The 17,500-nt window shown below is 39.7% G+C and overlaps 1 protein-coding gene across 14 annotated transcripts in view; it reads left to right on the forward strand.

Moving 5' to 3' along the window:
- Nucleotides 1-17,500, forward strand: part of LOC133537257 (muscleblind-like protein 1) — a 141,187-nt gene that overhangs the window by 2,990 nt on the left and 120,697 nt on the right. For 7 of the 14 annotated variants that reach the window (XR_009802631.1, XR_009802632.1, XM_061878228.1 and 4 more), the window contains exon 1: nt 14,624-14,730. The gene's annotated coding sequence lies outside the window, so the exon portion shown is untranslated. Of the gene's footprint in view, nt 1-1,313; nt 1,619-14,595; nt 14,731-17,500 lie in introns of those variants that run through there. The other 7 variants (XM_061878234.1, XM_061878235.1, XM_061878226.1 and 4 more) reach the window with 5 other exon arrangements.

Below are 17,500 nucleotides of genomic sequence, written 5' to 3' on the forward strand. Positions count from 1 at the left end.
CACCTACCCTTTACATCAGTATTTCTTAACCATATTATTATTGGTTTATTAGGTATTATATTTTATTGTATGATCCTGTAACTATTTGGTATCGGATTGATACCTAAATGTGTGGTGTCATCCAAAACTAATGTCAAGTATGAAAGAAGAGAAGAATAAGTGATTATTACATTTGAACAGAAGTGTAGATAGAACATGTTAAAAGAGAAAGTAAGCAGATATTAACAGTAAATGAATAAGTAGATTAATAATCCATTTTGTCCCTCATAATGTGTATAAAATAATAGGTGTATAAATGACACAATATGTTACTGCAGACTAATTAGGAGTCTTTGTTTGTTTACTTACTACTAAAAGACAAGTTGTCTAGTATGTTCAACATTTTATTTCAGGACTAAATGACAATAATAAACATATTTTTCATCTACACTAAGATTTTTGTTGTTAAAATAAAGCCAATAATGACTTTTTTTTTGTAGTCCCCTTTATTTAGAAAATTACCAAAATACTTTTGGTACCGGTACCATAATATATTTGTATGGAGACCACACACACACACACACACACACACACACACACATATATAGCTCGGTCGGTAGAGCGGCCGTGCCAGCAACTTGAGGGTTGCAGGTTCGATCCCCGCTTCTGCCATCCTAGTCACTGCCGTTGTGTCCTTGGGCAAGACACTTTACCCACCTGCTCCCAGTGCCACCCACACTGCTTTAAATGGAACGCAGATAACGGGTTTCACTATGTAAAGCGCTTTGAGTCACTAGAGAAAAGCGCTATATAATTCACTTCACACACACACACACACATGAAATGTAGATGGGCGCCTCTGATCCACAGCAAAGTGCACAAAGAGGATGATTATCACAGTGGTTGCAATAAGCAAACAGGCTGTCTTCATAATGTCTTCATACTTGACACATCTGTTACACATCTGTCATAAACATCTGTTACACATCTGTCATAAACCTGTGCATCTGTCCAGCTGTGAGGAGATGCAGCTGCAGTGTGTGTTATCAGAGGGGGGCAGGCCTCAGTGGACTAGTAAATGGGGCGGGTGTGAGGGAGAAGACAGTATAAACAGGAACTAAAGCCCTTCTTCCAGGAACACACACACACACACACACACACACACACACACACACTGGCTTTATCTCAGCAGCCAGAAGCAACAGTTTGTGGTCATGTGTCCACTTATCTCCAGGCCACACCTTTTATTCGCTTTCCACTATTTTACCATAAAAGTGAAGTAAAAAAAAAACCCGTGTAGGACGAGAGGAGAGGAGAGAGAGGCATGGGAGGCGGTTGCCACAGCAACTGTTGCTGCGCTGGTCGTCACCACCAGGCTGCTTCTTCTTCTTCTTCTTCTGCATGGTGATGTTGGGAGTGGACGCAGAGTGAGTGAGTTGACCCTCCTCTTTCCAGACAGGAGGCGAGGACGTCCCCCCTTAGCTGAGAGAGAGAGTGAGAGAGAGAGAGGGGAGGTCGAGAGACGCCATCAGGAGCGTCGTGCACATTCATCAGTCGCCCTCCCGGCAGGATTGTGTACTCACACACTCGCCCAGCCTGAGCCTGAGCCAACACAGGCAGGACAGAGACAAGCCGGCAGGTAAGCCAGCTACAAACCCCCCCCCCCAACCTCCGACCCCCCCACCCCCACAAAAAATGGACCCAATGTGTTGACAACATGTGTACACTGCTCTGCAATGTACTGTCTTTTTATTAACTCCCCTGAAGTTTTGACATACCATGTGAGTTACAGTAGAATGTTTTGTCCTCCAAGTGTTGTCCCGATACCAATATTTTGGTACCGGTACCAACATTATTGCGATACTTTACTGTACTTTTCAGTACTTTTCTACATTAAGGGGACCACAAAAAATGGCATTATTGGCTTTATTTTAACAAAAAATGTTAGGGTACATGAAACATATGTTTATTATTGCTATTTAATCCTTAAATAAAATGTTGAACATACTAGACAACTTGTCTTTTAGTAGTAAGTAAACAAACAAAGACTCCTAATTAGTCTGCTGACGTATTGTCATTTATACACCTATTATTTTGGAGAGTAACTTGTAGCTTAGTTACATTTAATGACAGTAACTTTTAGCTTAGCTACATTTAATTAGTAACTTGTAGCTTAGCTACATTTAAGGAGAGTAACTTGTAGCTTAGTTACATTCATTGAGAGTAACCTTTAGCTTAGTTACATCTAATGGAGAGTAACCTGTGGTTTAGTTACATTTAATGGAGAGTAACTTGTAGCTTAGCTACATTTAATGGAGAGTAAATTGTAGCTTTGTTACATTTAATGGAGAGTAACTTGTAGATTAGTTACATTCAACAGAGAGGAACTTGTAGCTTAGTTACATTTAATGAGTAACTTGTAGCTTAGCTACATTTAAGGAGAGTAAGTTTTAGCTTAGTTACATTTAACTTTAGCTTAGCTGCATTTAATGAGAGTAACTTATAGCTTAGCTACATTAAATGAAGAGTAACTTGTAGCTTAGTTACATTTAATGGAGAGTAACTTGTGGCTTAGCTACATTTAATGAGAGTAACTTGTAGCTTAATTACATTTAATGGAGAGTAAATTGTAGCTTAGTTACATTTAATGGAGAGTAACTTGTAGATTAGTTACATTTAATGAGAGTAATTTGTAGCTTAGTTACATTTAATGAGAGTAATTTGTAGCTTAGTTACATTTAATGAGAGTAACTTGTAGATTAGTTACATTTAATGAGAGTAACATGAAGCTTAGCTACATTAAATGAAGAGTAACTTGTAGCTTAGTTACATTTAATGGAGAGTAACTTGTGGCTTAGCTACATTTAATGAGAGTAACTTGTAGCTTAATTACATTTAATGGAGAGTAAATTGTAGCTTAGTTACATTTAATGGAGAGTAACTTGTAGATTAGTTACATTTAATGAGAGTAATTTGTAGCTTAGTTACATTTAATGAGAGTAACTTGTAGATTAGTTACATTTAATGAGAGTAACATGAAGCTTAGCTACATTAAATGGAGAGTAACATGTAGCTTAGTTACATTTAATGAGAGTAACTTGTAGCTGAGCTACATCAGTGTGTGAATGGGTGAATGTGGAAATAATGTCAAAGCGCTCTGAGTACCTTGAAGGTAGAAATACACTATACAAGTATAACCCATTTACTATTTACCACACGTATAAAGCTTGAGAATTTCAGCTTACTGTACAGCAGCATGTCGCTATGTTCTGGCACGGGATAGCAGGTTGCACTGGCTTAAGAAGGCAGGAGTGCTCATCAGCGGCAGGTGATTTGGCGATTGAATGTAGTCGCTTGCTGCAGCCGGAGTGGCACGCCGTGCCAGGACTTACTGAAAGCACTTTTAAATGTCTGGAAATCAGCACCAAGGCTCTAATTTGGCCGAAACACTTCTAAGAAATATTTGGAGATGCATGAGACTCATTCCAAATGATTGAAAAATAAGTCTAAATGGAAGCTTTAAAGAGTTTGCAAAGTTATTTTATTTGAGTGGCGATGTCTGCAAAGGTTTAATGGCAAGATGGCGGCCCAGACAGACGTGGGCTGCAGGCGGCAGGAGCTCCTGGAATGTAATTATTTTATTAAGAGAACCAAATGGGAGATTTTGTTTGTGGGTCACGTGATTGTACAGTGGGATCATGTTCCACCTACAGTCCAAACACGGAGCCAGAAGATACAGCAGGACATAACCCAGCTTTGCACTGGGATCCCTGAACAACAGCAGCAGCATCACCAGCAATATGACTCATATTGTACTTTATTACGCTCAAGTCTCAGTGCAGTTGTTACCTTTTATTGGACTTACCGTCTTCACCGTGTGGACCCAGCATTATGTCGCCATCAAATATTAAAATAACATGCAGATCAGATGGAAAGTCTTAAGTACTTTCAGTTTGCTCCGTTTAGCTCAAAGCTTCTCTTCCTGCAAATCCACCTGTCAAAACCCCGAAGGACCCCCCCCCCCCCAATTAGGCTGTCAAAACCTGGACTTAGGGGTTTGTTTTCCGGGAAGGTTGTACTTGCGCAATGACAATAATTATCTATCTGTGTGTCTGTCTGTCTGTCTGTCCGTCCGTCTAACCTACTCAGTGGCCTAATCGTTAGAGTGTCCACCATGACATGGGTAGGTTGTGAGTTCAAACCCCTGCCGAGTCATACCAAAGACTATAAAAATGGGAGCCATGACCTCCCTGCTTGGCACTCAGCATCAAGGCTTGGAATTGGGGGTTAAATCACCGCTGCTGCTCACTGCTCCCCTCACCTCCCAGGGGGTGGTCAAGGGTGATGGGTCAAACGCAGAGAATATTTTTGCCACACCTAGTGTGTGTGTGTGTGTGTGTGTGTGTGTGTGTGTGTGTGTGTGTGTGTGTGTGTGTGTGTGTGTGTGTGTGAGAGAGAGACAATCATTGCTACTTTAACTTCAACATAGGAGTATTATTATGCTGTGTGTATAAGGTAAGACATATTATCTGCTGTTTTGTTTCACTATATTATGCAAAAGCAACTTTTCTTACTTTCTGGAACCTGCTGATCTGTATTTGGGATCTGCATAAGTCCTGAAAATATGGGCACTTCCGCCTTTGTAGTCTGTGGCGACCCCGTAGTGGATAAGCTTCTTCTTCTTTTCTCTACCTTCTTGTTATGTGACATTCATCCTCCACTGTTGCCATTTCTAATTTAAAGTAGTGTCAAGTTCTTACTTGTATGAAAGCACTAAAACATACCGGCGTAGTGACTTTACATTATTCACCCAAGGAACTTTAGTTTTTAGAGAGTTCCGGTCGGACAGTTTTTCACTAGACACATTTCGGGCGTTGTTGTTTCCGGATGAGGAGATGCTTGCTCCGTTATTGATTGAAGAAAAGTGTGAATGTCATTAAAACAGTTAGCGCCATCTTTTGACACTTCTTCCACTCCCGTCCTTGCACGCTACAACAAAGATGACGCTGTCCAAGTGGAGGCACGTAAATAAGAGCCCCCACAAAACGCTGCATCCTGAAGAGACTGTCAGAAAGTGAGTTGAAGATGATGTGTAAAACATTCTGAGCAAAGAAGCAACATTACATGTTATGTAGACCACAAGGAAGTCTTTTACATTTAGAAAATAATATATAATAATATGCCTCCTTTAATGCGGCCTATAATCCAGTGCACCTTTTGAATGAACATAGACCTGACTAGACCTGCTCATCATCAGTGCGCCTTATAGTCCTGTGTGCCCTATGGTCCGGAAAACATGGTATACATTATTATAAATATAATGATAGAGATTTACCATTTTGAGGGAAGGTTTGTATGATACTACATTGATTTGATATCAATGAATGAAATGTATTAAAAACAAAAACTTATTAGGTTGATTGGCAACACCAAATGGTTCCTAGTGTGTGAATGTCGTCTATCTGTGTTGGTCCTGTGATGAGGGGGTGACTTGTCCAGGGTGTACACCGACTTCCGCCTGATTTTAGCTGAGATAGGCTCCAGCACCCCCCGCGACCCCAAAAGGGACAAGCGGTAGAAAATGAATGGATGGATGGATGAGAAGTAACTTATATCGATAGGCCTTTATCATGAATAAAATATCAAATATTATTTTTTATATGATTTATCCATCCATCCATTTTTCTACCGCTTATTCCCTTTTGGGGTCGCGGGGGGCGCTGGCGCCTATCTCAGCTGCAATCGGGCGGAAGGCGGGGTACACCCTGGACAAGTCACAGTGAAATTTTGTAATTTAAAAGATACTATACTATTATGTATGTAATTTATACACTGCACTTGCAACTTGTCAAGATTTTAAATGATATATTTTTACAAATTTATTTTGTTTAAAGAGCAAATTACTTTTTTTGAGTCATTGACTTCATATTTTAATCTTAATTTTAGCATGAATGAATATAGTTTGTCTGTTCTAGTTGAACAAGGTTAAAATTTACAATTTACAAATAAGATATTTAGCTTTTTCCCCCACATAAAAATCTTGGTTAAAGGATGCTTGATTTAAAAATTGCAAGTTGAATAATTTTTGTTTTCTGAATAAAATACTTATTTCTATCTTTGGCAAATTTTTATCTATCTATCAATCCATCCATTCCTACCGCTTGTCCCTCTCTTTCCGTTTTTTTTTTGATATACAAATTTAGGATGTCTCATAAAGTAAAATTAACCCCCCCCCCCCAAAAAAAAAAAATATATATAACAAATATATCTATCTATCCATCTATCTATCTATCTATCTATCTATGTATGTATATATATATATATATATATATATATATATAAAATAAATTGCATATATCTGCAATCTGTAAAAAGTTAAACTACCATGATATGTCCTCGATATTATTTTAATAATAAATATTTTACATCATGAAAATATTTCATGTGTTACAATAATGCACAATAAAAACAGTGATTTGTAATATTTCATAATTTTCTTTTAGATTAAACCAATCATTTTCTAGAATGAGAAGCACAGTGTATTTATATGTCTATTTTTTATCCGTTTTACTCTTTTATATCTTTTGGTTGGCCTTCTTATTTCATTATTTAGGAGCGAAGGTGACAATAATTCTGCCAAAATAAATACATAAAAAAAAAGCAATGCAAATGTGCAATATTAAAAAGCCTGCATAAGCTGACATCAAATCCTACACAAGCCAGCAGAGATCAGTTAAAGCAGCTCACCTTTCTGGAAGTTTCCATGCAGTGGAAAAAAAAAAAAAAATCTTCTTTTGCTGTCAGTCCGGCTCTGGCTGTGCTTAGCATCACATATCAGAGTTGAAAGATGGCTCCAGATGTCACTTTTAAATCCTTCTTCTCACATTTTTCTGTTCTTTCTTTTCGTTTCCCCCTCGCCTCATTCCTCTTTTTTTCACTTGAAGAAATGCAACTTTTCCTTTTTAAAGTGATCACAATGACGCTAAATGGGATACTGTCTTTAAATCTGCCTTCACACACACACATACACACACACACACACACACACACACACACACACACATGCAAAACCCCATCCTCACTAATTTATCTGCAATTATTGTGTGAAAGCTTTCCTCAGCAGTGTGTGTCGCTCAGGCCAGAAGTACATCATCATCATCATCATCATCATCATCACTAGTGGCAAGTACATTTACTTAAGTGAGGTTTTGAAAACTCCAGTTTCATATTCCAAGCATATGAATGTAATATTTCCATCCATCCATCCATTTTCTACCGCTTATTCCCTTTTGGGGTCGCGGGGGGCCGCTGGCGCCTGTTGGCCCTGCGATGAGGTGGCGACTTGTCCAGGGTGTACCCCGCCTTCCGTCCGATTGTAGCTGTGAATTTAATATTTATTTTGCTAATTTCCCTGAAAGACTCAGGTCCACAGGGAGGTTTAATATAACTAAAGAATGTTTTGCTTTAGTGACCTGCGTGCTTACTTTGCTGACACCCTGGTTTTTTGTCACAGTTTAAACATTATTACTTTTAAAACTTGTATTTGTTGGTTTTTTCACAGAAGTTCAGCAATACTCTGGGGAAAATAGGCTACAAATTCCACAAAATGTCAGCGTTTGAACCGTCCTCGATCATGTGACCTCACACATACATATATACATACCTACATATTCACCATTAATTAGTTGCTTATTAACATGCAAATTACTAACATATTTGATGTTGATTAGTCATTAAGTAATTATCAATGCCTTATCCTGCATGGCTTTATTAAACAACCAGTAAACCAATAACTAAGAGTTAACTAACCCAAGCCCTTATATGTTCCCCTAGTGTCTACTCTAAATGTAGTCTTTGTTACTTTAATAAGCAACTAATTAATGGTCAATCAATCAATCAATCAATCAATCAATCAATCAATGTTTATTTATACAGCCCTAAATCACGAGTGTCTCAAAGGGCTGCACAAACCACAACGACATCCGCGGTTCAGCGCCCACATAAGGGCAAGGAAAAACTCACAACCCAGTGGGACATCGATGAGAATGATGGTGGGAAACCTTGGAAAGGACTGAAAATGTGTTCTCCCCTAGGAGATTGGATGCAATGGACGTCGAGTGGGTCTGGCATAATATTGTGAGAGTCCAGTCCATAGTGGATCTAACATAATAGTGAGAGTCCAGTCCATAGTGGATCTAACATAATAGCGAGAGTCCAGTCCATAGTGGATCTAACATAATAGTGTGAGAGTCCAGTCCATAGTGGATCTAACATAATAGTGTGAGAGTCCAGTTCATAGTGGATCTAACATAATAGTGTGAGAGTCCAGTCCATAGTGGATCTAACATAATAGTGAGAGTCCAGTCCATAGTGGATCTAACATAATAGTGAGAGTCCAGTCCATAGTGCATCTAACATAATAGTGTGAGAGTCCAGTCCATAGTGGATCTAACATAATAGTGTGAGAGTCCAGTTCATAGTGGATCTAACATAATAGTGTGAGAGTCCAGTCCATAGTGGATCTAACATAATAGTGAGAGTCCAGTCCATAGTGGATCTAACATAATAGTGAGAGTCCAGTCCATTGTGGATCTAACATAATACTGTGAGAGTCCAATCCATTGTGGATCTAACATAATAGTGTGAGAGTCCAGTCCATAGTGGATCTAACATAATAGTGAGAGTCCAGTCCATAGTGGATCTAACATAATAGTGTGAGAGTCCAGTCCATAGTGGATCTAACATAATAGTGTGAGAGTCCAGTCCATAGTGGATCTAACATAATAGTGTGAGAGTCCAGTCCATAGTGGATCTAACATAATAGTGTGAGAGTCCAGTCCATAGTGGATCCAACATAATAGTGAGAGTCCAGTCCATAGTGGATCTAACATAATAGTGAGAGTCCAGTCCATTGTGGATCTAACATAATACTGTGAGAGTCCAGTCCATAGTGGATCTAACATAATTGTGTGAGAGTCCAGTCCATAGTGGATCTAACATAATAGTGTGAGAGTCCAGTCCATAGTGGATCTAACATAATAGTGAGAGTCCAGTCCATAGTGGATCCAACATAATAGTGTGAGAGTCCAGTCCATAGTGGATCTAACATAATAGTGTGAGAGTCCAGTCCATAGTGGATCTAACATAATAGTGTGAGAGTCCAGTCCATAGTGGATCCAACATAATAGTGAGAGTCCAGTCCATAGTGGATCTAACATAATAGTGAGAGTCCAGTCCATTGTGGATCTAACATAATACTGTGAGAGTCCAGTCCATAGTGGATCTAACATAATTGTGTGAGAGTCCAGTCCATAGTGGATCTAACATAATAGTGTGAGAGTCCAGTCCATAGTGGATCTAACATAATAGTGAGAGTCCAGTCCATAGTGGATCCAACATAATAGTGTGAGAGTCCAGTCCATAGTAGATCATCATCATAATGGAGTAACATCAGCAAATAGGATAAGTACAAATATGATAGTAAAAGTAATAGCAAAGAAGCAGTTATCGAAATAAATAATACAGAAATGACAATGATCATTATTACACTACAGTCATACAAATACCAATATGAATATTACTATTGATAATGAACAATACCAATAATGTACCTCTATTATCAGTAATACAGTTGTTCAAATACAACAATACATATACATAATAATAACTACAGATACAAAAGAATGCAGAAGAGTGGAGGGGAAGAAAGAGAAGCAACCTAAATGAACCTTGTAGATTGTTATAGTAACAATACGTTAAGCTTGATCAGTGTTACCCAGTTTACCGTAGGGCAGGGGTAGGGAACCTATGGCTCTAGAGCCAGATGTGGCTCTTTTGATGACTGCATCTGGCTCTCAGATAAATGTTAGCTGACATTGCTTAACACGATAAGTCATGAATAATTTCACAGTGCTAAAAATAACGTGCAAAATATAAAACATTCTCATGCATTTAAATCCATCCATCCGTTTTCTACCGCACCTGTTCAAGAAGTCGCATTAATGGTAAGAAGTATTTTTAGTCACGATGGGGGGGTCGCAGCTTGCTGCGGGGTCGTTCCCCCAGGAAGGCAGACGGACTACTCGGGACATGGCATTCAGGTAAAAACATGATTTAATTTAAACTAAAAAAAAGATACAAACAAAAATCGCTCACAGTGGAGGCACAACTTGGGCTAAGGAACAAAGCTAACACATAAACAAACCATGAACATAAATCAAACAAAACTTACTTGGCATGGCATGAAGCACGAAACTATGGCAAGGCATGAAACAAGTCAGCACAGAGCAAGAAAAAATCACAATGACGCCAGGGCGACTGACTGGCAAAGACGAGCTTAAATACTGCCTCTGATTAGTGCTCAGGAAGCAGGTGAGCGGGCATTTTGTCCACCAGAGACAGGTGGACGAAATGAGTAACCAAGGAAACCAGACAAGGGAGTGGAAAAAAACAGGAACTTAAAGAGTCCAAAGGACAAACAGCACATGGCCAAACAAAAACATGATCAACAGACATGACATTTGATTTATTATTGGTTAGCTTCAGAATAACAATGTTATTAAAAACCATAAGAGACTAATTATACTCTAGAAATGTTGGTCTTACTTAAAAATGCACACATTTAGTTGTATTCAGTGTTAAAAAATATGATATGGCTCTCACTGAAATACATTTTGAAGTATTTGGCTTTCATGGCTCTGTCAGCCAAAAAGGTTCCCGACCCCTGCCTTAGGGCAACAACATTAATATATGTTTAAAGAAACAAACATACATTTTTACATACATTTTATCTGTGCTGGGCCTACCTTATTTAAGTTTTAAAACATGAATCATATTTTTTTTAAACACAATTTCACTGCAGTTTTTAGGAAACAACATTTTTATTGTCATTTTGCTGCAAACGAATGAAAATATTTAAAGGACTTTTCTGTTCTTCCTTGTTTGCTGATGTTGAAGTCGTCTGACATAAGGGGAAGTAAACACCAACCTTGCTTTCACAGAAAAAAGCCTTCTTTCCCCCAAAAAGTGTGACGCTCCGCCTTGTGTTCATAGAGTCTCAGTAAAGTCAGCATCTTCTCATTTAGCAAAATTCCTTAAATACAGCGGGAGCTTTCTGAGGCACGTGGGGAGGGACTCGCAAAATTGTCATGTCGCGTCTGCAGTGCTTCTTCTGGACTCTCTGCACATGTTGAGGAATATTTATGGACGCACATTCACCCTCCATCCACCCCAGAGTGGAGGCTGACGCTCACATCTCACACACACACACACACACACACACACACACACACACACACGCCGATGGAGTCAGACATTCCCAACACGCCGTATGTTGCAGTCACAAGTCAGGGAGTCACTTGCTAACATCCTCCTGACACACCCACATACACACACACACACGCACCTGACGTAATGTTTGGAGTTGGGTGCCATGGCAACCGTTGTGACTTCTGTGCTGTCCTCTGAGTGGACCGATGCTGCAGAAGAGAGTCTGTGCTGTACAACAATATGTTTATTGTTGCATTTTGCAGACGTGTACAAATGCACTGCATCACGCTGATGTAAACATAAAATGAATAAATATAATAAATATTACAAACTCTCCGTATGATGCGGTGCATTTTTAAGCCTCCGCAAACTTCGAGCGCAATGATGTGCAGATTGATTTTGAAACTCAGAACTGAGCATTATAATATTTGTAGAGGTAGTATGTTTGATAGAGTCCTTGTATTTAGCATTTTTGCAGCTTAAAGGCCTACTGAAAGCCACTACTAGCCACCACGCAGTCTGATAGTTTATATATCAATGATGAAATATTAAATTACGCGCGAATTATCCTGCTGAAAACGTGGCAGTATGATGACGTGTATGAGGATGCATGCGTGTGACGTCACGCATTGTAGCAGATATTTTGTTCCAGCTACAAGTTGTGTGCTTTAATCGCATAATTCCACAGTATTCTGGACATCTGTGTTGCTAAATCTTTTGCAATTTGTTCAATTAATAATGGAGACGTCAAAGAAGAAAGATGTTTGTGGGAAGCAGTGTATTGTGGCCGCTTTTAGCAACACAAACACAGCCGGTGTTTCCTTGTTTACTTGTTTACATTCCTGAAAGATGACGGTGAAGCTTTACTATGGAACAGAGCAGTCAAGCGAACATGGTTCCCTACCACATGTCAACCGGCAGGTTTCAATGACAAAATTAAATATGAAATAAGTTTATTTCATCCATCAAATCAATCAATCATTTTGAGTGATCAGTTTTCCAGTACAGGTTATACGTAAACAATCATACACATTTACACACAAAAGAATAGAAAAGAATGACCGAAAAAGGAAAAGGATGAAGCCAAAGCTTATATTTGCCTATCCTATACTTTCACTGAAAATTAGATTGACTGGAACAACAACGTAAAAAAAAACAACAAAAAACCAATGGGATGAAAGTAATTGTTGCTATATTTTATCATTTTCAAGTATTTCACCTTTCAATGTTTTCTTCAAGCTTACCAAAGAAGTGCAAGTCTTCAACTCATCACTGAGCTTCTTCCACCATTTAACTCTAAAACTGTAATACATTTGTATTTTATATTCCTTCTCGCTTTACCTATTTCAAAAATCGATATCCCCGTAAATTATAGTTTTCTCCTCCTAAATGAAATAGCCTAAGAATAAAAGCTGGAAGGTTGTTGTTCTTTACTCCAAACATCATTTCTATTGTTTTTAAAAACACAATATCTGAACATTTCTTATTCAGCAAGTGTCTTACTTTATAAAGAAAAGCAATAGATTTGGATATTTTTCCCTTTATTTATTCAATATGCGGTTTCCAACACAGTTTATGATCAATTATTATTCCCAAGAATTAACTTTCATATACTCTATCAATTTCCACTTGATTTAATTTTAATTTTGCTTCACATTTTGTCCTTGCACCACTAAACACCATAAATGTAGTTTTCTTATCATTTAATGATAACTTATCAAAACATATTTTTAGCTGAAATAACTCAACCTCGATTATCCTCAACACTTCCTCAGCTATTTCTTCTATATTTTCAATGATTGAGTTATCATCTTTAACCAGATATGCTGTAAAATTCTTATTGATAGATTTTTTAATCATAATATTAAACACATGCCAGGTTTCAATGATATTATTTTTATGTTTTTGCAGCAATTGTTCATAATAGTTTTTTTGTTGCAGCCTCATGTTACAAGTCAATCTGTTTTTATACTTTTTATATTTGTCCTCATTTTCCTTTGTTCAATTCTTAATAAATTCCTTGTAAAGCCTTTTTAAATTTTTACAGGCTTTTACTAAACTCCTTGTTATCCATGGTTTCTCCCTCGTTTTAGTATTTTGCTTATATTCTCTCTATGGACAATGATGGTCATAAAAATGGTGGTAATAAGTCAACTCTTACCGTAGACATGAGCGGAGAGCTTGCGTCGTTCCTCCTGTAGCTGCGGACTCTCTTGCCCCCCCCCGACTGTCGGATGCTTACACCGTGGAGGAGAGAAAAAAAAAAATCTCAGCCCGGCTGCCTTCACCTCGTCGAGAAACGTGGCTTTCCTCAGAGACACTGGCAGTCACCACACCCGTGGCCACACCCCTCCAACTCTCAGGTTGTACAGGTACGACCATATAATCTCACTAAAATACTAGTAACACAATAAGCAGATAAGGGATTTTCCAGAATTAGCCTAATAAATGTGTCTAATAACATCTGAGTCGCTCCCACTGCCCTTGTATTCTTATTTTTTCCCCAGTCCTTCACTCTAACTTTCCTCATCCACAAATCTTTCATCCTTGCTCAAATGAATGGGGAAATCGTCGCTTTTTTGGTCCGAATCGCTCTCGCTGCTGGTGGGAATGATTATAAACAATGTTCAGATGTGAGGAGCCCTACAACCTGTGATGTCACGCGCACATCGTCTGCTACTTCCGGTACAGGCAAGGCTTTTTTATTAGCGACCAAAAGTTGCCAACTTTATCGTGGATGTTCTCTACTTAATCCTTTCAGCAAAAATATGTCAATATGGTGAAATGATGAAGTATGACACATAGAATGGACCTGCTATCCCCGTTTAAATAAGAACATCTCATTTCAGTAGGCCTTTAAAGTGACTAACATTCATCAAAGGTCATATGATGGAAGACATTACTCAACACCCGTAATGTCCTGTGGGAAATGATATTCGAAAGTTGCTCTTAAATGCATTGTTTTTGACCTTGGAGGTCCCATTGTTGTTGCCTTGCAACCCCCCACTCCATGCTCTGTTGTCCATTCCTTCCCAGTGGCTTGTGCAGGTGTCTAAAATAACTGCATCTTGTATGAGAGTTTGTGCCTGCGGATGGCGGAGAGACACCAGGGCCAGGGAGGGGCTGCAACCAATTTTTTTGGTCTAGCATTTTCACAGCATGTGCAATTTGTGGGAGTGTGGACAGTGGAAGTTTGTCCAAGGGGGTCTCCATCCCACACCTCCTATTAAACTCCCCCAGCACACCTGGATCCCCGCTGCAGGTAAATAGCGTGTGACATGTTTAGCAGCCGCCAATGCAGGGGAGGCTCTGCCAAGGCGGAAGAGAGAGGGAAGGGCGAGGGAGGGAGGGAGGGTAGGAAGAGGAGGATGAGGAGGAGGAGGGGAGAGGGACAGAAGGAGAGAGGAGTGCCGCCAAGCAAGCATGAGGTTTTTACTTTCCATTCTCCTCCCAGCAGCAGTCAGATGAGAGTCCTTGCACACAGTAAGTCTGTTTACTCCCTCCCTCTGTGTGTGTGTGTGTGTGTGTGTCATTACTTTTCCCTGTCATATTACTTTTGGAATATATTTTTTTTACCAAGCATCTGGTTGGTCACTGGGAAATATCCATGCAAATATGCATGTGTGTGTGTGTGTGTGTGTGTGTGTGTGTGTGTGTGTGTGTGTGTGTGTGTGTGTGTGTGTGTGTGTGTGTTTAACATGCAAATGGGCGACCGTGCTTTTCTGCTAATGTGCAGTTGTGTGAAGTGGGACAGGCTTTTTTTTTTTTTTTTTTTTAAATGTGGAAAAGGGCTGAGCAGACAAACAAATGGGCGAGCATTACTGTTTTAATGTTGTAGTTTAGCGTGTGCGCGTGAGTGTGTAGTCATGGCACACACACACACACACACACGCACACACACACACACACACTTTCTTTGGCAGACTCTATTCCTCACTTCTTCCAGTTGGACAGCAGTGGTGGTGTGACTCCATACTGTGAACACTGTGCACTGCAAATGTGTGTTTGAATGGGGCAAAAAGCACACACACACACACACACACTTAACCTGAAAGCCATGATGCAGGTGGTGTATACAAACACACACACATGCACACAACCTTACACTCGAGCTCTTCATTGTGTTTAACGTTCAAACTTCTGCATTCTCTCTGCAAGAAAAGAAGTCTTTATTACTATTATTCCCGCTCCCTTAAATAAGACATGCAAGACTTGCTTGGTAATCACTAAAGAAAACAACACTAGTGAAACTTATATTCAATTGAATAGACTGCAAAGAGAAGATATTTAACGTTCGAATTGGAAAACGTAATTCTTTTTTGCAAATGTTAGCTCATTTATAATTTGATGCTTGTGACATGTTTAAAAAAAAGCTGGCACAAGTGGCAAAAAAGAGTGAGAAAGTTGAGGAATGCTCATCAAAGACTTATTCGGAACATGCCACAGGTGAACAGGCTAATTGGGAACAGGTGGGTGCCATGATTGGCTATAAAAGCAGCTTCCATGAAATGCTCACTCATTCACAAACAAGGACGGGGCGAGGGTCACTACTTTGTCAACAAATGCCTGAGCAAATTGTTTAAGAACAACATTTCTCAACAAGGAATTTCGGGATTTCACCATCTACGCTCCGTAAAATCATCAAAAGGTTCAGAGAATGTGGAGAAATCACTGCACGTAAGCCATGATATTACGCAACTTCCATCCCAAAAGCGGCATCAGTGTGTAAAGGACATCACCACATGGGCTCAGGAACACTATAGAAATCCACTCTCAGTAACTACAGTTCATCGCAACATCTGTAAGTGCAAGTTAAAACTCTACTATTTAAAGCGAAGTCCCTTTTATCAACAACACCCAGAAACGCTGCTGGCTTTGATGCATTGATGCAAAGTGGAAAAGTGTTCTGTGGTCTGACGAGTCCACATTTCAAATAGTTTTTGGACACTGTGGACGCTGTGTACTCCAGACCAAAGAGGAAAAGAACCATCCAGATTGTTGTAGGGTGAAAGTGTGGTAGTCAGCATGTGTGATGGTATGGGGGTGTATTAGTGATTGTTGTAGGGTGAAAGTGTGGTAGTCAGCATGTGTGATGGTATGGGGGTGTATTAGTGATTGTTGTAGGGTGAAAGTGTGGTAGTCAGCATGTGTGATGGTATGGGGGTGTATTAGTGATTGTTGTAGGGTGAAAGTGTGGTAGTCAGCATGTGTGATGGTATGGGGGTGCATTAGTGATTGTTGTAGGGTGAAAGTGTTGTAGTCAGCATGTGTGATGGTATGGGGGTGTATTAGTGATTGTTGTAGGGTGAAAGTGTGGTAGTCAGCATGTGTGATGGTATGGGGGTGTATTAGTGATTGTTGTAGGGTGAAAGTGTTGTAGTCAGCATGTGTGATGGTATGGGGGTGTATTAGTGATTGTTGTAGGGTGAAAGTGTGGTAGTCAGCATGTGTGATGGTATGGGGGTGTATTAGTGATTGTTGTAGGGTGAAAGTGTGGTAGTCAGCATGTGTGATGGTATGGGGGTGTATTAGTGATTGTTGTAGGGTGAAAGTGTGGTAGTCAGCATGTGTGACTGTATGGGGGTGTATTAGTGATTGTTGTAGGGTGAAAGTGTGGTAGTCAGCATGTGTGATGGTATGGGGGTGTATTAGTGATTGTTGTAGGGTGAAAGTGTGGTAGTCAGCATGTGTGATGGTATGGGGGTGTATTAGTGATTGTTGTAGGGTGAAAGTGTGGTAGTCAGCATGTGTGATGGTATGGGGGTGTATTAGTGATTGTTGTAGGGTGAAAGTGTGGTAGTCAGCATGTGTGATGGTATGGGGGTGTATTAGTGATTGTTGTAGGGTGAAAGTGTGGTAGTCAGCATGTGTGATGGTATGGGGGTGTATTAGTGATTGTTGTAGGGTGAAAGTGTGGTAGTCAGCATGTGTGATGGTATGGGGGTGTATTAGTGATTGTTGTAGGGTGAAAGTGTGGTAGTCAGCATGTGTGATGGTATGGGGGTGTATTAGTGATTGTTGTAGGGTGAAAGTGTGGTAGTCAGCATGTGTGATGGTATGGGGGTGTATTAGTGATTGTTGTAGGGTGAAAGTGTGGTAGTCAGCATGTGTGATGGTATGGGGGTGTATTAGTGATTGTTGTAGGGTGAAAGTGTTGTAGTCAGCATGTGTGATGGTATGGGGGTGTATTAGTGATTGTTGTAGGGTGAAAGTGTGGTAGTCAGCATGTGTGATGGTATGGGGGTGTATTAGT

The sequence above is a fragment of the Nerophis ophidion genome, linkage group LG18 (genome assembly GCF_033978795.1).
Source record: "Nerophis ophidion isolate RoL-2023_Sa linkage group LG18, RoL_Noph_v1.0, whole genome shotgun sequence".
NCBI classification, from domain to species: domain Eukaryota; kingdom Metazoa; phylum Chordata; class Actinopteri; order Syngnathiformes; family Syngnathidae; genus Nerophis; species Nerophis ophidion.